Here is a 15,412-nt window from a genome sequence, read left to right as displayed (position 1 = left end):
AAACTAAAACATGAACCCATAACTTCTTGTCTTATCCAAATGTAAGGATGAGCTCAAAGCATTATGGGCCCATGTCAACAGGATGCAAGAACCAGCTTAAAGGGGCTCCTGTGAGCCAAGTCTGAGGCAACTTAAACATTGGAATAAATACTGATAAAAGATTATAACTTACTGAGTAAAATAAAAAACCATGAGTCAATAAATAGATAGGTGAGATAGATAGATGATACATAGATAGGTAGATAGATAGGTAGATAGATAGGTAGATAGATAGATGACAGATAATGGAGGAAAAGAAGAAATTCTTCCTTATAGTAAAATGAATGCCAATTAATACATATAGAAGAAAGGATGAATTTAGAAACATCACCATTTGACAACTGTCGTAATAATTGATTCTGGCAAGAATTATTATTGAATGCTAGAAAGTGAAAATTTGGTTAAAAAACAGTATTTAATCATGTTTTCAAAATATTGTTTTATGATACTTATTAAGGGGAAATAGTAAATTTCCTGATAGATATCATCCAAACCTAGAGATCAAAGTTAACCTGCAACAGCAATGAGACAAATGAGATTACGAGCCTCCTGGTATGAGGTACGGATGACACAACATCACTTTTATAATTTTCCCGCCAAAAATGAATATCCTGAATCTAACCCATTGACAAACTCAGACTGAAGACATTTTGTGAAACCGTTGGCCTGTACTCTTCAAAAATGAAGGATCATAAAGACATGAAAGACTGAGAAGCTGTTCCAGAATAAAGGAGACTAAGAAGGCGTGACAGCAATTGATAAACTACATGGATGCATGATAAATACAACTGATAAACTATATGGAGTCCAAAGTAGACAACAGTACTTACTCACATTCTTTCATGATTGAGATCATTATGCCAAGTTGGTGTAGAGGATGTCCTTGTCCTTTGACACACATAGGAGTGTTTAAGGGTAAAGGCATCATGTCTGCAACTTTCTCTCATATGGTTCAGAAAAACCTATAATTATATGCATATGTGTAAAACAAGAAGGATAAAGCAAATTAGCAAAATGTGAGCAATTGGAGAACCTGGGTGAAGGGTATAAAAGAGTTCTTTGTATTATTCTTGAAGATTTTTATAAGCTTGAAATTATTTAAATTAAAAGTTACCAATAAAAAATAGAAATTAAAATTAGAGTAATGTCCTACCTGAGCACTGAGAGTTCCAATCTGGGTCCACAGTTTGGATGGGTCAGATGGCTAAGACATCATAGAAACACACTACACAAACACAAGAAACACAGAAACACACTGTGTTTTCCCCAACACAGCATAGCATGTTTGGAGGAGATAGCCAAGCCATGTGCTTTTTAATTTTCAAGCCAGCTAATTATTAAGGATAAATTTCAGTAGCTTCCACATTTGATTGTTTCTTTGGAACAGGGTGATGGGAGCTTGAGGGTGGAAGGGACTGTAGTGGTAGAAGTGGTACAGGGGCAGAGGGGCTGAGAAAGAAAGGGTCCTTTGCTTCAGCCAGACTGCATCATCTCATTCCATACTGCACCTCCCTGTGCCAGGGGATGGATTCATTGCTATTTCCCATTCTCGTTCTTCTGTTTATCCCTGGGTTTTCACAAGATACACACCCATTCTGACACCCAACACCCCACACTAGGATTTGGCTGTGATTGAGATAGCACTGTAACTACATGTCCCAAGAGTGGCTTGGGGGTAGGACAGGAAGAGGGATGAATGCTTCATCATGAAGAACTCAGTAATTAATAAATCACAAAGCTTTGGGCTAGGAAGGACTTCGCTAGATTATGCCCTTTAATCTCTCCATTTTTATAGAGTAGGAAGCTGAGACCCTGGAAAGGGAAGCTGTCATCACTTAGAGAACCCCTACTTAGGAGCCATGGCTTCCCAGACATCTGGGAGTAGTGAAGAGAAGATAAAGAAGAGGCAGTTTTGCCAATAGAAGTGTAGTCAGCTGTCAACATGAAATTCACAGCTCCATGGGAATGTGCACGCAATGACACATGCTCATTCTGAGAAGAATCTTGTTTTCTCTAAGATTTGGTAGATGTGATAAGACATGGACAACTGTCGCCCTGGCTGAAATAGAAATTACACATCTATGCCCTCTGCCATGTGGTCTTTGCAGCGTGGCATTCTAGAAAATGTGGCAGAATCCCCCACCTCATTTCCTTTGAGAATGGTCATGTGACTTGCTTGAGCCAACAGAATGTTAACAAACATGAAAAACACACAGAAGTTTTACTGTGTATGTGTGATTTGGATGGTCCTTCTGCTCTGCTTTGAGTCTCCACGAGAAAAACCCGATCCAGACAGCCAACGCCCCTTAAGCATAAAGAGAGACACAAACTGTGCAGATCAGATCAGATGAACGAGAGCCCACCCGTGGATTTGAGAGCATGAGAGGGAATATTTGTTGCTATAAACCACTGAGATGTTAAGATGTTTGTTATACAACAAAAACTAATACATGATTCAGCCCATTTTCCATATTGCATCTTTTTAAATCTTTTCCCAGATGAGCAGTTTCCTGCTCCTATAACAACTCACATTCCATAAGAAGTAACTAAGGTGGTAACTGAACACCAGAAACAGGAGCCTCAAATGTTTCCTTCTAACAAATCCTAGCTGGTGCCCATATCTACTTGGAGAAACAGAAAAATATAAGTAATCCTGATCGCTTGTGCAAATCACAGCAAGTGTGTCTTCACTACTGGGTACCTACCCCCAAACATAGGAAGACCATTACCTCATTACAGCACATCATTCAGGGAAAAGAGGAAAAGCCCAGCCCAAACACTCAAACCATGCCCTAAACCTAAAATAAAATGCTAAGACACAAAGAGGTAAAAGGAATGCAAAGAGTCATTGACTGTTTATACTTTTAGGTAAGAAAATACAGACTAATTTAGGAAAATTGAATCCATTTCTAGGTTTATAGACTGATGCACAAGAGAAACAAACAGGACTGGTGATTTTCCAGGTTGGCTAACCCCATTCTGTTTGATTATCCCTTTTCTAATCCAACCCAGGACGGATTTGATCAGATCATATGATGAATAAATATGGAGACAGGATGAACTCAGTTCTCCTGACTCCAGACCTTTAATCTTCCTCTGTACCTTAATACCTAATTAAGAAAAACAAATCTTCCCTGTCCACATATTAACGGAAACTTAATTTTCTTCAAATAGTAGTCCTTAAAACGACAAGTCTGAAGTCATGACTCTTCTACTGAGTTCCATGTAAGTGTGGCAGTTGGATATATTAATGGCCCTTCAGTGCATCAGGCCTGGGGACACCCACATCCTATAAGCCCCTTCCACTCCAGTTTTGGGCATGTCCACGTGACCTGCTTTGGCTGAGACATTAGCAAACATGGTGTTCCTTGAGGCTGAAGCCAGGCTTACTCATTGGAGCTTGTTCTCAGAAAGCTTCCTCATGTGAAGAAGTACCATATATCCTCTTTGAGGGTGAAACACTGCATGGAAAGCGATATCCAACTGTGTCTGCTAAGTCTATCCTCTGATCTACAGTCTAACTGAATGCAATCGCATAAATGAACGCAGGAGAAATCAGCAGAAGAGACCTACACACAACTAGGGAATTGTGAGAAACAACAGCTCATATTGTTTTAAGCCAATATGTTTGGGGGGGTTTCTTGTACAGCAAAGATAACTGATACATTCAGAACATTCTGACCACCTCTCATAGCAAAGACTGCACTCCATCTATCTTGGGATTCAGAAAAGTCCGATATCCTTGATCCATAGGCTGGGTGGTGTCTTCTGCAATCCATGATTGCTATGTTAGCTTAGACCTCAACTCTTTTCTCCTGAATCCAGTCTATATTTCATTGTTCTCCTACCTGTCTCCTCCTCTCCAGCTTCCATCCTCTTTCCAAAACGCTGGTATATTCAGAACCCATCAAGCTGTATCAGATAGCATCAGCCTTCCAAGGGACTCAAAAGAGATCCAGGACCAGTGCATACAGGATTGCAAGAAAATGTCCACATACAGTCTGCAGTCTTACCCTAAAGACCAACCCAGGCCAGAACCCAACCACCTGCTGGATACATCAGGAAGCAAGAAGGAGCACGATCACAGACAATGTTATATGTCATGCTGTATACTAACTAGAGTTTTAATTTAAGTTAGAAGCCATTGAAGGCTTTAAGCCAAGAATCACACGTGATTCTTGCTGCAGTAGGTTGGAGGGCAAAGGAGAAGAAGTAAGAATTATAGCAGGGAACTTTAAAGATAATTCAGTCAAGGGACATCCATGAGCTTTCTTATAGCTGTGGCTGTAGGAATGATATTTTTTAAATGTATTTATGAGAACTTTGTGTGTCTTCAATTTTACCTGGCTAGGGAAAGATGAAGAATACAGAGGGAACAATATATGCAGATAGGTAGGTAGATACGTACGTAGGTAGATGGGTAGATAGATAAGGTAAGGAAGGAGAGAAAGAAGTAAGAAAAGAAAAAAGAAGGGAAGAACGAAATACCAGGCACTGTTCTAAGCATTTATCTAATTCAATTCTCCTGACAACCCTATGAGGCGGTACGGCACACTATTGTGCCACTATGGATTATTGTTAAAAAATATCCACTCCTTCCCCTACCACCACCATGCTGGAGTTTAACTTCACCACTTCAGGTGGGCTGGACCATGTGACTTGCTTTACACAATGTAATGCTAGCAAGTGAATATAACAAAAGCCTTAAAAAGTGTACATTTTAGCTCGTCCCTTTGTGCATCTGCCATTGCTGTGAGAGAATTTGGAAAATCTAGGCCTTTGGTCCATGCTGAAGGATGAAAGACATGGAGCAGAGCCAGCCCAGACAATCCCATTGCAGATGAGCTGACTCCCAGCTAGACTACAGATGGGTGAAAAATAGAGGGTAATTGTCCTACTCCAGTGAGATCATGTCACTGCTTGTTACACAGCATATTGCAGTAAAGACTCACTTGTGCAGGGTATCATCATTATCCCTGGTTCACAAATGAAGAAACTGAGACACTGAGAGATGAAATAATGTGTCTGGTGGTGACTGCTATGTCTCCAGTCAGAATAATCATGGAGAATGGTGGTGCCATTAACTGAGATGGAGGCACTGGTCGAGGGACAGGCTGTGGGCTAAAATGATGAACTTATTAAGGCTAGACATGGGTGGTGCCTGCAAAACAAACAGTGACTATGTCAGCAGGCAGTGGAAGATGTGGCTGTCCTGTCTGGAGCCCTGAGCGTGGTTGAGGCAGCCTGGAAAGGAAAGGGTGCTGAGGGAGAAGAGAGGAGGGTCTGTACCTCGTGCCTGTGAGCCATCCTGGTCCAGGGAAGCTCAGTCTGGACTCCCCTACACACTGCAGGAATAAGAATGAAGAGCAAGACCTGACTGATTTTCAATTTTCTCCGTTATGAGAAATAATCACCAGGTTGGGAATAAACCGAGCAGCCCTTCCAGTGCACCACCAGGTTTCTCCTTCCTCATGTAACCCAGAGTCACAATATACATTTTCCACATTTATTCTTGGTATTGGTTTTCCTATCATGGAATAAATGAAACACCAGCTGGAACAACTCTTAGTTCCTTTTGCTTTCAGTTGAACCTGGTGATTGAAGAAGGCATGACCACCTTGTTTTTACAGAGGTCCCTTTTCATCTGCCATCCTTCCCTGTGTGAGGAACTGTAGCGTGCCTCATCCCTGCCCTGCTTTGTTCGTGGTGGCCTCGTATTGGGTTGTCTAGAAGCAGAGCCCATGGCGAGATGCTTGCAAAACTGCTTTCCTGAAGGAGTACTCCCAGGAGAATCTAGTGCGGGAGTGAGGAGGGAAGCAGGAAAAAGCAGAGGAAGCAGAGGTGGGTTTCAGGTGAGCTCCAGCCTCAGGGTGACCCCTGGGGTCCCTGGAGTGAGTGACACCACAGAAGTTGTGCCCCCTGGAGGAACAGGTTCCATACCCCAGTCCCTGGCCAAGGGCCTCTAGTGAGAAAGCAGGCACCCCCCAAAAATGTCTGGGTGAAGCTGCTCCCCTTAGCCAAGGAGCACCCCTTCAGAAAGGTGTAAGTGTGAGCTCCTAGCAGCCAGCATCTCAAGAATAAAGAACAGGTGTGCCAGCTGCATGAGGCAGCTGGGCAGGGCACCAGCAGCCTGTACTGTAGCAGGAATCCTCTGCTTGCTACAGAGAGGGGGCTGGCTGCAGCATTAAAGCCATGGCACTGGAATCCGTGTCCTTCACTTTAACATGCACTCCCAGGCAGGGCCTGAAGGGAGTTAGTGTGGCTTCAAGGGTGAACAGCATCATAAAGGACATGTGCTGTGATGAGCACTGGGTATAATACGTAACTAAAGAATCATTGAACACTACATCAAAAACTAATGATGTACTATACAGTGGCTAACTGAACAGAATAAAAAATAAATAACCATAAGTTGGAATTACTATTACAAGGTAAAAAAAAATGCAAATGACAACCTCAAACAGAAGTAATTCCACAGTAACACACGTCCACCCACCAGCAGATGCATTACTGAAGACGTGCAGAGAAGGCACCTCGGAAACCCCTGTAGGGTTCTCCCTTGAGTTCAGACATGGGATCCACCCACTACAAAATACTTCATTCCCTAAATACCATGCAGTACACTCATTTCACAAGAAGAATCGCTTCCCTCGGTGCTGAAGTACAAGGGCAGTGTTGACTGTTTCTTGTCCATAATCTCTGTAGCCATCAACACAGAGCTCAGGGAGCTCTGCCACAGCACACGCCCCCAGGAAACCACAGCCGCCTGAGGTTGGGCAGCGTCTTCCCTTTTCTATGGATGACCTGAGCATTTCAGAGGGAATAAAAGCAAAAGGAAGGTGAATTCCAGAAATGAAACAAAGAAAAATAGCTTACTTTTGCTGCATGATTTCAAGAACCAGATTCAGTAATAGGGCTGTTGACGGGAAGCCTTTTAAGTCCTCAGTTCAAACCACATTATACATAAGACAGGTCACACATAGAAACATAAAAGAAATTGCAAACAAGAGACATGCATACACTTGGCTTCACCTACACTTTTTGCTCTAGATTCCCATTTTCCACTATTAGATTTTTTCCTCAATGATAGTTTGCTGGGATGAAGAAAGATGTGGGCCAGGGTCGGTCATGTCCTGGCTCATCTCCCACCGTTTTCATGCCTGGGACACTCCCATGTCCCAGCCAAGTTCAAAGGCCTGAGTTTTTTCAACCTCCCACCTCCCACCTCCCACCTCTACCTTTGCCCCTGGTGCTGTGTTCCTAACTCACCAAGGGGCTGAGCCACACCTGGGGTTGGATTGGATGACAGGAGTGAGGTAGTTCAGGGTTCAGGTGAAGTCTCTGAGGCAGCAGGCTACAGGGACCCAGAATTACAGAGACCCTGTGAAGCCCCTGTCCACCCAGCTCTTACTAGAAACAAATCTCAAAACTTCCATCATTTCCTTAAGCCCCTATGTCATTCAGTTTCTTCATTCAGATGAACCAAGCTTGTCTGTGATGTCTGGAGCGATGCAGCAGACGGTGCTGATGAGGTTGTGGGATATCGGTGAAGTTCAGTGGGGTGGAGTCCGGAGCCAACGACCAAGAAAGAATTCTTGAGACATCTTTGGTGCAAAATGGTGGTTTATTAAAGCACGGGGACAGGACCCTTGGGCAGAAAGAGCTGCTGCCCGGGGTTGTGAGGAGTGGCTGATTATATACTATGGGGTTGGGGGAGGTAAGGAAAAAGGGAGGTTTCAAGAGAGTACTTTCATATGTTAAAGAAGACTCGCAGGATACCAGAGGCCTTGCCATTGTCAAGTTGAGGTTGTTTACCCCTCTAGTAGGGCATTAACAAGAAGGTAGTTGGGAACTTCCTGGAGGCTGCCGATTAGAAGGACATTTAATTGTATCTACATTTCCTTCCGGAAGCTGGGTTACTGATAGAAATGCTTTGTTCCTGTAGATCGCTAAGACATTTGTAAACTGAGGGAGACTCAGGTCTTGCAGGACTGTGGTCTCTATAGGTTAATGATTTCTTTGTCCTTTAGGGCAGCCAGGAGTGCCTGAGGAATGTCACATACACCCCATGGCGGGGGGGGGGGGGGGGGGGGGGGGGGGGGGTGTCAGTTTCTGCTTTGCCCTCAGCTTGCCTTCTGTTCCCGCATCAGTGCCATGATGGCCTAAAGCCTCAGATTCATGTTTCTATGCAGCACAGCACATGTTTCCAAGCCAGATGCCTGGAAGGCGAAGGGAGCAGGCCACATGGGAGAAGCCAGGTAAAATCCATACCTCCTGGAGGAGTGGCATACCTCCGTGTCCCATACCAAGAAGGCCCAGCCATGCCAGCCTATGAGAGTGTGTGTGTGTGTGTGTGTGTGTGTGTGCACGTGCGCATGTGTGTGCATGTGTGTAACTTCTTGTAACTTTCTCTCAGTGCCCAATCAGCATTTCCTAAGCCACACATTAAACCAGGGGTTTGGGAAGTTTCAGAAATTCCTTCAATTATCTCATCAAGCCTGGAGGAATTCAGTGTTGGATTCTGACACTTAAAGGTGTTAGCTTCTTAATTTTTATTTTCACTCAATTAAGTTCCAGTTAATAGTGATTAACTGTTCACATTCATCATTAGAGAAGTAACATGGCACTCGTGATCCCGTAGTTCAGATTTGAGGTGGCTTTGTCTTGGATTTCTGCCTAAAATGTCGAAAGAGAGTACATTTCTCATTGTCCTTGGAGGCACTGTAGAGTGAGCCAGGAGGGGGAAGCCTTAAAATGAAAGGTCTTCCCATTCTGGCCTCAGTCGCTGGTACAATTAATGCAACACTTGTACCAAGGTGAGGAGCTGGAAATTGAAAATGTGCAGTAAGCATCAACATAATTTCTTCTCTCCTTTTGTCTGCTAGCCGTACAACCCAGGGGCATTTGTATGGCATCTATTTGAGAATGTCAGTGAGCAGTGAAGTTTCATCGAGAGTGATAGCTGATCACACATGAGAGAACACCATGATGATTTGATTTAATGTCATTGTGCCTGATACTGTCTGGAAATGGAATCCTGAGGAATGCCAACAGCTTACCTGGGGAGATGTGTCACCTTCAATCAGTTAGTTAGCAAGTAGTCCAGTGGAGGGAACTATCACTGTCACTGAAGATGCTGGTCTTTTCACTGCCGCTGTCTTCATTAGTGCATCTGGGTATCAAGTAGATGGAGCAATGCCCTGCTGGAAGCATGTCCTCCAGCAAATTAGCACATGGTAGTTGGACAAGATACTTATTAAATTATTTAACACACACAAATCATGCTCTAGGAATTACAACCAAATGGCTTGTAGTTGTGTTCTAATTATAGCTTACAATGGCTGTACTGTCGGGTTTGTTTTTTGTTTTTTGTTTTTTTTTAATGATTTTTTATTATATTATGTTAGTCACCATACAGGGCTGTACTGTCGTTTTACTGAAAATTATCAGAAATCCCAGAAGTTCCTGAGTCAGCAGTTAATGGCACAACAAGTGAGGAAACTAATCAGTGTTTTCTTTTTACCTATAGTGGGATTTTTCTAATGGAAAGGAGCACAGAGCCCTGCAAGTAATTGAAATCAAGTCTAAATGGCTTAAGAGAAAAGGGATTTATTTGAAAGGAAATGAGGTGGTTCTGAAACTTAAGGGAAGCCTGGATAGCCAGACTCACATGAGCACAGACAGAGGGCATCAGGCAGCCAGAACACAGCCAAGGTCACACCTCATGAAGCACCTGGTTAAGGCGCAGCTCCTGCCACCTCTAGGACATGGACATACCCTTAGCACCGTGATGCAATGGGTGGCAAGTATGCCCACCAATGCTGCACAACAGCTACGGACACTGTGTCACCCCATTTCCTCTTAAACCATCCTCGTCCCTTTGTCTACCTGTTCCCAACTTCATATCCATAATCAAAATGTCTGATTGGCCTATCCAAAGGCAGGTATCTGTGTCCTACCTTCCAGGAGACAGGAAGAGGTGTCTGGCTTGCTCAGCTTGCATAGCAGGGGCTGGAACCCTGACTTCCTCCAGAATACACACAAGGGGGAACCCCAAAGCGGAAGCAGGCTCAGATGCTAGATAGCCTAGAAAAGTAAACATTAAGAATTCAAATATACAGTATAGAACCATAATAAAATTTTAAGTTTGGCTAAGATTGTTTCAGTGGTATAAATGAGCAAAAAATTCACTAGGCTACTCTGGAAGATTTTTTTATTTGTTTGTTTTCCCTCAATGCATTTCTGAGAAATAACTAGGATTGCTAGATTTACAGTAATTGGAGGCTTCTGATAATAAAGACTAATTTAAAGTCATTGCTTTTATGATATTATATAAAATGTATGCAACGCATTTTGCGTTGCACGGTGGCTGAACAAATTTCACTTGTGCTTGTTAAGGGCACTAGTGCAATGCTAGTCACGGCTCCTTGGAAGCACTGGCACTTAGCCCTAGCCAAACCTTCCTACGTACATGCACCTCTAAGTGCTGGGTTAGCCAGACAAGGAAACCAGCAAATCGTCCGACAAGAAGCACAGCAGCCCAGGATCGACTCAACATCACTAATAATGTGCTTGCTGCCCATGCCTTCTGTCTGCAGCATGCCACGTCCATAGTACGGCAGCATGGACTTCACCTGGGAACATGTCAGAAATGCGGATTCTTACGTCCACCCCAGAACTACCAAATCAGAACCTGCATTTTGACAAGCTCCGCAGGCACTTCCTGTGCACATGCAAGTTTGAGAGGCCCCCTCTACAGCACCCAATCCCTGGACAGGGATAGACTTCAAGGGCACCCACTGTCCTGTCTGGGGTGCTGCTCACCAGCTCTGTCTACCTTGTCACCAGAGTCCCATCCCCATTTGTTAGCAGGGATAGACCCAGTCCTGAGATTGCTTTCTCACTGGGTTCCCTGCCTTGGCCTCACACCGCTGTGCTATGGGCAGCCTCTGTGTTACAACATCCTGTTATCTGTCATCTTGTGATGTTCAAGCCCATTTTCCCCAGGGAGATTATATCAGGCACTCTACACGGGGCTTGCTTTGTGTCACACCATTTCCCCTCCTCCTCTCTCAGACCCCTCTCCAAAGAGGCACATGCAGGGAAGGATGGCCCAAAGGTAAGGGAAGTCCCAGCCTGGTTTCTGGACAGCTTCCAGCACCTCCTGGGGCAGGTCTTTCTGGTCAATTCCAAGTTGCAGACCCCACACTGCTGCCCTCCCTCTCCATCTGGACTGCAGGTCCACAAAGTAAACACAGGGAGAGTGGCCAGTCCACCCTCAGAGCCGTCCTCAGCGGGTGCTCAAGGCTGGAGAGTGGGAAGTGAGAGGGGAAAGAAGGCGGCTCAGACTTCCTCCTAGGGCTGGGCCAGGCTATTCCAGTCCCTAGGTGAGGAAGTGAAAGAGGAAGTGCCTGGAGCAGGAAGTACTGGAACTAAGGAAACCCCCATTTCTCAGTGAAGGCCCTGCTCACAAGTGGACTTCTCTGGGTGGCGGTCAGGACTGCCTGCTGATTGTGGGTACTGAAGGAACATGCGTGCAACATGAAACAGAGGAAAAAGAAAACCTGTGTCTGGACACCACTTTCCTGGAGGGATGTGTATTTAGTGGATTCCACATGGATTCCCAGACCAAGAGCCCTAGTCTAACTTCTCCAGTGCAGGAAAGGCCTTTTCCTGTATGTTCCAGACACTGTTTCCTCCCCATGCAGTAGAGTCAAGTAGCCACGCCAGCAAGCCTGAGCTTTCTGCCACTCAGTCTTAAGTATAAGAGAGTTGGCTGACAATAAAATCCTTTATCCTGCTCTCTTCTGTTCCCAAGAGGAGAAATTTAAATTCTGGAAGGAACAAAGCTCTCATTTATCCAGGCCAGCTAATGACGAATGCCTGACTAAATGTTGAGAATTCAGACTGCTTAATAACTCAGCTTTAGAATCCCCAAAGGATTCCACAACAGAGCCAAGAAGAGCCTTTTTCCCTTCAGTTATTTATGTTGTTTTAAGAAACTCCTTCAGGTCAGGATCACTAAGCCCACCAATAATCATATCATTAGAAAAATGTATTATCTACACTCATTTTTTTTCTTGAAGAATCAACACTGAAACCTTGAATGTATTTTATAATTGATTTAGTCCTTCTAAATTTAGATCTTTGGGACTGGAATCACTGAATGTTACTGAGAAGCTAGTGTAAGCTGAAGGTTACAAGAACAATTGCAGGACTACCTGGGTGCTTACAGATAGTGACAAGCCCAGTGATTTTCATGCTATCTGTGCTCGGCTGGCAGAGCAAACACTGATGCCCCTTCCCAGCTCCTGCCCTGGCTGGATGGGCTCATGGCGTTTCCAGCTTCATACCCATCACTCCCTTCTTTCTCTGTTCCCTGTTGGGCCTCACCCACTGCTTTCTAGACCCTACTGCAGTCTCCACACTCAGCTCACTTTCCACTTCCACGAAAAAGGAACAGACTCGGTTTGCATACCCTGACTGAACTCAACATCTACAAAACACGGGTAATGCCTCCCAGGATTGTCTGAAAATTAAATAAGGAAGCACATATAAAAGAACCTGGTACAAAGCTTGGTAAGCAGTAGGTTAGAAACATTCACTTCCCTGTCTCATTCTCCACTCCTGCCTCCTGCCCTTTGTTCACACCCCTGCCCGTGAGGTCATCCCCATGTCCTTGTCCTGCTCCATCACCTTCTCCCCACTCATTCTCACGGCCTCAGGGTAAGAGGTGTTAAATAACAAAAATTCAACTGGGTAAATTTTAAAGATCTAATTAGCTTTATTAATCAATTCATGAATCAGGCAGCTTTCCATCTAGCAAGTAGAGGGGAGCTCCAAAGGACTACAGACAAGGAAAGACTTTTAAAGGGAGAGACAGAGAGGAAAAAAGAATTAACAGAAAAGAATTGTTAGCAAAGATGCATTGTTTTAGGCAAGCTTGCCCTCCTTTTTTTTTTTTTTAAGATTTTATTTATTTATTTGTCAGAGAGAGACAGCACAAGCAGGGGGAGCAGCAGGCAGAGGGAGAAGCAGACTCCCCACTGAGCAAGGAGCCCGATGCTGGACTCAATCCCAGGACCCTGAGATGATGACCTGATGACCTGAGCTGAAAGCAGATGCTTAACAGACTGAGCCAACCAGGTGTCCTGGAAAGCTTGCATTCCTAAGAAGATTGGAGGGGTTCCGCAGTTACATTTGCTAGTGCTGACCTGTGGACTGGTTAAAGGCTACATTTGGGGGTGTTGAAACTGAGGTTAGGTTAGGCATTAAGTTGTGGTTTACTGACATGGGCCCTTACTTAACCAAAGTGACATGTCGGACCTGTGGTTTTTCGTTTTGGTTTTTTGCTTTTGTTTGTTTGTTTGTTTGTTTAACACTCCCTCCCTTTGATCAGACTCTCAGCTTAACTGAGATATGATCAACCTTTAAAGCATTAACACAACTCCCAGCTACTGCTCTGTGGTTCCCGAAGCTTCTGTTGTTCCTCTGTGTGGCACCGTGACATTTTTGTTTAATCTCCATGACATTCACAGGTTATGACTTGGTAATTTTTTTGTTCCTCTTTTCATGTTCCAGTCATAGAAGATTGTTTGATTGGTGGTTAGAGGCGGTAAGCACACACATTGAAATGTTTTAAGAGAATATAACACACCAGGGGGATTATTATGATTACTATAAGCAGGGATAATGCTCAATGTTTGGATTTCACTTCAGAGCCAGGGTCCCTAAGACCAAAACCTATCAAAATCAAATAAGCCAAAGAAAGACCCTGTGGAAGGAGACCCTCTCTTAAGCCAAGCGGCTTGCTCAGTAATCTATGTAACTTCCCCAGAATTGTTAATCCAGGTATAGCTGGTGGTGTTGGCTCCAGCAGACACCTGCTCGTTTAGCTAAAAGATAATCAAGGGCCATTCTATTATCAAGAACAACTTTGGCCAGAGAGTCTAAGGATTTTTATTGGGCAGCTATTGCTTTTGCAGTGGGTTTTGCAATAAGTTTAAGAATTAAGGGGCGCCTGGGTGGCACAGCGGTTAAGCGTCTGCCTTTGGCTCAGGGCGTGATCCCGGCATTCTGGGATCAAGCCCCACATCGGGCTCCTCTGCTATGAGCCTGCTTCTTCCTCTCCCACTCCCCCTGCTTGTGTTCCCTCTCTCGCTGGCTGTCTCTGTCTCTGTCGAATAAATAAATAAAATCTTTAAAAAAAAAAAAAAAGAATTAAGGAGAAGTTTCTGTATATAGCCTGGTTTACCTTACCCCTAACCAGGAAAGTAGAGACCTGCCAAAATGAGGGGATCCTGAATCATGAAATCCTCCCGATCGGTCCTTCCTAACTTGATGATGTACATTTAAGAGAGTTGGCTGAGGAGATATCTTATTTTACTTGTGTAAACTTAGGACCATGGTTAGATTTTCTCCTGGCCTGAAATAAAATGTTGCTTTAAATTCCAGAGGTTCCCCCCCCTTAGTAATGGCCTGGGAGATACAGATGAGGCCATTATCTTTCCAAATGAATGGCAGAGTAAAGAAAGGAAAAGAAGGACAAAAGGTCTCATGTTTAGTTAAGTATGAAGCTTGATCCATCCTCTTGGGTGGAAGCAGTCTACCTCAATGTCAGCTACTTCTCCTCCTCCTCAATTAGACTTGGAAGTCTCCAGATCTATACAGGACCAGGTATCAGGTGGAGTCTCCCTCAGTTATGTGATGTGTGGCCAAGCCTCAGTGCCTTCTAGTTTTGCAGCAGTGTCAGACATCAAAAGCACTTGGAAAGGTCCTTTCCAATGGAGATCAAGGACCATCTTCCTTTGATAACGTTTCCAGAATACCTAATCACCGGCTCTAAACTGTGACCAACAGGATCCTTTGCATTGGGATTTAGGAAGGCTTATTTAAGCTATTGACAGCAGGCTTCAGCAAAAATATCAGAGACTTACAGTAGCTGGCCATACAAGCATGAGATAGCAAGGGATTGACAGAAGGTTGTACACTGATAGAGTTCAAAGAAGTCTGTAAGATTTTCATTAAGGCTCATGTGATTTGTCCAGTGAAGTGGGTGCCTCAGTCACCAGAGATTATAGAGGTATAGCCCAGGTGGGAAACACATTTATTAACTTTTTTTTTCCACTGTGAGGGCATCAGCCTTACAGCAGGGAAAGGCTTTAACCCACCTGGAAACCATACAAGCAGGATCCCTGGGTGGTTCAGTTGGTTAAGCATCTGACTTCGGCTCAGGTCATGATCCCAGGGTCCTGGGATCGAGTCCCTCCTGGGTCTCTTTGCTCAGCGGGGGCCTGCTTCTCCTTCTGTCTGCTACTCTCCCTGCTTGTGCGCACTCTCTCTCTCTCTCTCTCGCTGACAAATAAATAAATAA

General features: G+C 44.3%; 1 long non-coding RNA gene across 1 annotated transcript; it reads right to left on the bottom strand.

Moving 5' to 3' along the window:
- Positions 1-927: 927 nt before the first annotated feature.
- Positions 928-9,181, bottom strand: LOC125283120 (uncharacterized). The gene is made up of 3 exons (XR_007190723.2): positions 9,099-9,181; positions 1,193-1,264; positions 928-1,001 (listed from the first exon to the last, which is right to left on the bottom strand). It is a non-coding gene; the product is annotated as an uncharacterized LOC125283120 (long non-coding RNA).
- Positions 9,182-15,412: the final 6,231 nt, after the last annotated feature.

This window comes from Ursus arctos, unplaced genomic scaffold (genome assembly GCF_023065955.2).
Source record: "Ursus arctos isolate Adak ecotype North America unplaced genomic scaffold, UrsArc2.0 scaffold_16, whole genome shotgun sequence".
NCBI lineage: Eukaryota > Metazoa > Chordata > Mammalia > Carnivora > Ursidae > Ursus > Ursus arctos.
This window is presented reverse-complemented; position numbering and strand designations above follow the sequence as displayed.